This window comes from Garra rufa, chromosome 15 (genome assembly GCF_049309525.1).
Source record: "Garra rufa chromosome 15, GarRuf1.0, whole genome shotgun sequence".
NCBI lineage: Eukaryota > Metazoa > Chordata > Actinopteri > Cypriniformes > Cyprinidae > Garra > Garra rufa.
In genome coordinates, this window is record NC_133375.1 from 25,212,956 (window position 1) to 25,218,955 (window position 6,000).

Here is a 6,000-nt window from a genome sequence, read left to right on the forward strand (position 1 = left end):
TTTCCAGAACAGGGCTGTGCCTTTACAGCTAATTCCTCAGATACTCTGTCAAAAACATCTGTTCGGTTTTGATTATCATGTCTGTTGCGCTAAAATTATGCATTTTAAACCATATTAATTTAAACTTCTGATACAGAGTTTTCTGAGCACACACATCCGAACAACATGCACAGAAAGCGAGCGTCACACAGCATGTGAGTGCTAAACTAAGTTTTCTTTTATGTCTTATTGCACTTAAACAGTCAAATACACACAAGTTTGTTAAAAACACATGAGTTACAATAACAGTCGGTTATGTCCGTGAAGGTAAACAGCTGGAAAAGAAATTGCATGTTTATATTAGATCTGTGTGGCAAAAGTGTAATATACAGTAAATAAAAAAAATGCAGATTTAAGGGGGTCGCACACCGAACGCAAAACGCAGCGCCGCGTCGCGGCACCTCTTTAAAATTCGAACACATAGTTTTCTATGAGCATACGCACACCGGCGGCGCCATTCGGCGTCTGTCCGCGGCACCCAGCTACGACTCAGGAAGCTGTTCAAATTTCTGCCGCGCCACAGAGCGCCATCTGCATAGTTTTATATTAAATAACATCATATTTGTCTCAAATCGTCCTATTAGATTAAAAAAAACAAGATACCACTGCTGCAAAATACTACTTACATTAGGTTTACAGCTTGAAAAAAATGTAAACCTATATAATTCATTCATATTTTATTTTATCAATACATTTTTTCATACTTAAAATCTAAAGTCCTATGTAACATTTGCCTGTCGTAATTACATTCACTGTCTTTGACTGCCACCTACTGGATTTACAAGGTCACAACCGTCACTTGCAGTTCAGAACTTCACTGAAAAATGAGCTGGCGCATATAGAATGTGCGCGTCCGGTGTGCGATACCTCCAGCTGTCCTCGGCGCGACACGACGTTGCGCTGCGTTTCTCGTCCGGTGTGCGACCCCCTTAAGAGGCGGTAATATTAGTATATATAATATTAATATAATATTATAATAAGATCCCCTTACTATATCACAGGGGGAGCAAAATCTGAGCGGTTAGTTTTTTCACAAGCTTGCAAAGAAAGGCGTAACAAAAAAAATTACTAGGTTTTTAGGTTCTTTTTCACGTTTTATGGGTTGGTAGGTGCACCGGGGACCCATTATAGCGATTAAACACGGAAAAAGTCAGATTTTCATGATATGTCACCTTTGAATGAATCTTTTAGAATGTTAAAATGTTGTCTAAACAATTATTGACATTCAGAACAACACTCTTGTTTGTTTGATACGCAATATTAATCGTAACTTGAGTTAAAAATTCATCAAGACAAAACTTTGAAAAGCTTGCCTTGACCCTGCAGAAGCTTTTCAAGATTTGAGAGTGTGAGACATAAAAATCTAAGGCTAAACTCAGCCGGAAATGTGTTTGATTCTGATACTCTTCTGAAGACTTCCCTTCTCAGTTTGATCTCAAATTGCATAATTGCTTGTCTCTGATCAGCATCTGCAGTGCAGGATAGAGCGTCATCACCCTAAGCATAATACAGTCCTTCCCTCTCCAAGACAGAGTATCGGTATTGTCAGAATCAAAGCCTCAAGTGATTTGAGCCTGCTTCCTGAAGTAGGCCATTCATACAGTGACTTTTACTGGGACGTTTGAGCCAAGTTCTGGTGGTGCTGCTGGAGGTTTAAATTAGGCATGGAGCATTTCATCAGCCCCTGTCGCTACTGCAGAAGCCTTTGATGTGCCCCAGACAGGGTGTCCCTCCCTTTACACCAAGAGCCAAGACAGCTTAATGAGAAAGAAAAAGAGGGAGAGTATGTATGTGTGTGTGTTCGGGTGCATACGCAATTGAGAGAGTAGAATAACTTTATTGGAAATGGCATTAAAGACCAAAGCAGAGAATTTATTCAAGTATTAAAGTTGAAGAGCTTCATAAAGTGATTAAACCGCTCAGAAAATGTTGTATTTTAGTATTCATTTTAGTGCTGTCAAATCAATTAATTGCGATTAATCACATCCAAAATAAAAGTCTGTGTTTACATAGTATGTGTGTGTGTACTGTGTTATATTACTTATTGGGTGTCAAACTCTAAGGACACAAAACTCTATTATATTCATGAAAAGTGCCAGCTGTTGACAGTCATATCAGCTTAGTTCATTTTATTTTAGGTTAGCCTGGCATAATTTCATTTATTCTAACAGCACAAAACACCAATCCAGTGATTAAGTGAGTCGGTTTATGATGATGCATGAGGTTATTCATTTTTCCTCAGAGTAAAGTGAATGTGTTGTGGCAAGTCTGTCAAATTTTCTAAGCAGGAAAACACATTTAACTGCTCACTGCACTTGTAAATGAATTCTGTTGTTTGGCTAAAATATGCCTGAAATGAACACGCAAATTAGATATTTACAAAAACCCCTCACTCATGCATTTTTGATTGTGAATATGCAGATTTTATTCTGTTTCTATTGTTCAGGGAGATTATTTCGATCAGCTCTCTGAATACACTGCCAAAGGTGTTGTTGTATTGTTGAAGCACAGGTGAATGTAAAAACTGTACACTGCAAACTTAAATTATTGAAAAATGTGTCGCCTATTAGGTGCAAAGAAATGTGTCTGAGGGTTGGATTTCTTCTAGACTTCCGATGCCCCAGATTTCAGATGACATTTGTGAAAATGTTCTCTGGTTTCTCTATTTCGGGCTCATGCTTTTCATGGAAGAGACTTTTCTATTGTGTTTTAAAAGCCAGGCTGGCTTAAGGCATGTTGACAAAGAGCATTAGTGTTTTCAGCATGTTGATGACCTCAGACCTGTCTTCCCTTCAGCCATGCGTCTCATAAGGGGACAGACATCTCTACTGAAATGGAGACAGACAACAGGCACTAACAAACAATTAGAGATGCTCTCTAATAGCGCTTTTATCAGTAGCACTGGCATTTTAATATAATTTGGAGCTATGACTTGTGTTTTCTGCGAAGCCCTTTAATGGCCAAAGCTTAATTTCCCAGCAACTAATATTTATTTTTGGCGTTAATTACAGAAAACAAAACCAAAGACACATGATTGGGAAAAACAATTCCATTTTGCCCGCGCACGCCACTAAATGAATAACTATCGCGGCGTTTTTTAAATTGCGTCGTGTGTCAAAAAAACAAACAAACAGAGGTCAGAAAAAGTTCTACAATTAAGTTAACAAGTTTGTTGGTGAACATAACTTGTACTTACATATTTATATATTTATCGCAGACCACGGCAGTGTTTCCAGCACTACTTTTTAACGACGGCGCTCCTCTCGCTTTGCACGTATAAACATTCAACGTCACCTGTACAAATAGATCCACGAATAAATGACTCTCCTGAGGTGGCTCTTTAAATGAATCGTTCACAAACCAACAAACTCTAACTTACCTGTTTGAATCACTTTGTGGAATCCTTCACTAAATGAACTCACCTAATTCATCCAGAGCGGCTACTGAATCGTCATGTGACTTGTTTACTGAACTGCAAGTTCTGGTCGACAGATAATTAAATTGAGGGATACCTAATGTAATAATATTAAGGATTATAAAAATGAATTTAAAAAAACACATCTAAAGGTCTTGAGAGTGATTTTATTATATTTGGAAAAAACAAAACAATAGAATAGAATCATCACAGAATTTGACAAATTTGGACATTGTACTGGTTTCCAGAAGATCTTTTGGTGGCTTGTTAAAACCACTAATGGAATATGTCCCAAAACACACTAAAGGAAACAATTTTTTAATGGTTTTAATGTCAAAGAAACATGCCCTGCTGAAAAAAAAACAGCTAAAACCAGCCTAGGCTGGTTGGCTGGTCTTAGCTGGTTTAAGCTGGAAGTAGCTGGTTTTAGCTGGTCAGGCTGGTTTTAGCTGGTGGTTTCCCAGCCTGACCAGCTTAGGTGACTAAAATGGCCAAAACCACTCTAAAACCAGCCTGCTGACCAGCTAAAACCAGCCAATCAGCCTAGGCTGGTTTTGGCTGGTTTTTTTCACCAGGGTGAACAAACTACAACAGAATAAATCCAGAAGAACTGTGGCAATGTCTCCAAGATGCTTTAAGAAACCTACCTGCAAAGCTGCAGTATTGTTAAAATATTTAGGCACTTGTGTAAAAATGCTGTAACATGAGGATGTTGTCAAAAATAATGTCATAAATAGATTGTCTTTATCAAATAACTTCTATAAACTAAATTAAATCAACATTTGGTGTGACCATCCTTTGCATTTAAAGCAGCTTTTGCCCTAGGTGCACATGCACATAGTTGTTCTGGTAGTTCTGCAGGTAGGTTCCTTGAAGCATCTTGGAGACATTGCCACATTTCTTCTAGATTTAGTTTGTCCGGTTTCCTTATGTCATTCCAGACAGACTGGATGACGATGAGATCAGATCTCTGTGTGGAGCAGTGGCTGTTGTCAGACTCCTTGTGCAAACTGGATTATTACAATTAATGGCAAAATAAATGTTTGGAAATGTAAACTGATATTTCCTACTGACACACTACAGCGAAACATAGAAATAACTGACTTAAAACCATTTTTAGCTAGTGAAAATACTAGTGTTCTAATCATTTTGTGGCCACTGGTGTATGTGTATTGTTTTTATGTAGAATGTCTCTCCCAGATTGTTCGGGATATGCTATGCTGTTCTATGCAGATGTTTTTTTTTTCTCTTTTGGGAAACATTTGCCAATGAAAGCCATTGCTTTTTCTGGTTCTTCACAACAATTTATGGAATTAATTTGGCATTAGCACTCAAAACCGATACGTGGTCTTTGAAAGGACCATCACTCATTCTGTCAGAATTGTGAGTTTCCATCTCCCCCTGGTAAAGTTGAAAAATAGCTTTTGATTTCAAAGGGTTCCACTCATTATAGAGGAGCTGAAGGCCTCAAGAAGCAGGACGGCAATTTAGCAAATGTATTTTTGCTAGAGAAAGAAAACAAATAAACTCGGTATCAGTAATATATCTCCCTCTCCGTCCTTCCTTCCTTCAATTCAGGTGATGCAGCTGATGTATCAGAAGTGAATCTTATTAAATGCTGCAGGTGCTCTTGAGGAAGGAAACACACCAGCCAAGCCCCAGGGAGCCAACTGATTGGACGGCGAGTTCCCTTCATTGCTGCTGTTCGGCAATGACAAAAAGACTTTGATTAAAGGACAAGTCTGAACAATACTTGTCACGTAGTTAAAATTCTACCCATCTCTCGACTCAAGAGTTTACTTTTCTATTTGCATTATGATAGCCTTTTGCAGTCAGTCTATTTGAGCCAAAACAGAATTGACCACACACACTAAATAGCAATCGTTTAACATTTAGCGACTAGCAAGTAAACATAACGAACACAGCACAGATTGGAACTTCTGCAGTGTCAGCACACAAAACCATAGCTAATGACATTTAATGGTATTTCTACCCTTTGAGGAGAGGAAACTCACCCATGTACATCTGCTAAACACTGTTACCAAAGAGACTAGTGACTAATCGCTCAGAATGAATGTGACAAACCCAAAGGAACTAAAGCGAGTAGACTTATGTAAATGCACACCTGTCTCTAGAGGGCCTAGCCGTGGCATCTAACATGAATTAATGAGAAAATCTCTCTGCTCTCCCATTAAAGGCTGCTTCGGTTTGTAATAGACTGCAACAATTTGTAACTGATGGATTATTCATGACGAAGAAACTCATGCATACAAAAGAAATCTCTCTCAGATCTTCTCGCAAAAACATTTTCATTGTTTTATTCATTGTCATTTTTAAGGCAATCCATTACAAATTTCACACACCACGGGAATGACAACAGCAATGTTCTATGTTCGGTTTGGAAATAGCTCACCATGCATATCGACTGAGATAAAGAGAGGTAAAGAAGAAGAGAAGGAAAAGGAATCCAGCAAGGATGGGATGCGTCATGCTCCGTATTTCGGTTATGAGACGAGCGGCAGAGGCCGGTTCGTCACTGAACCCGT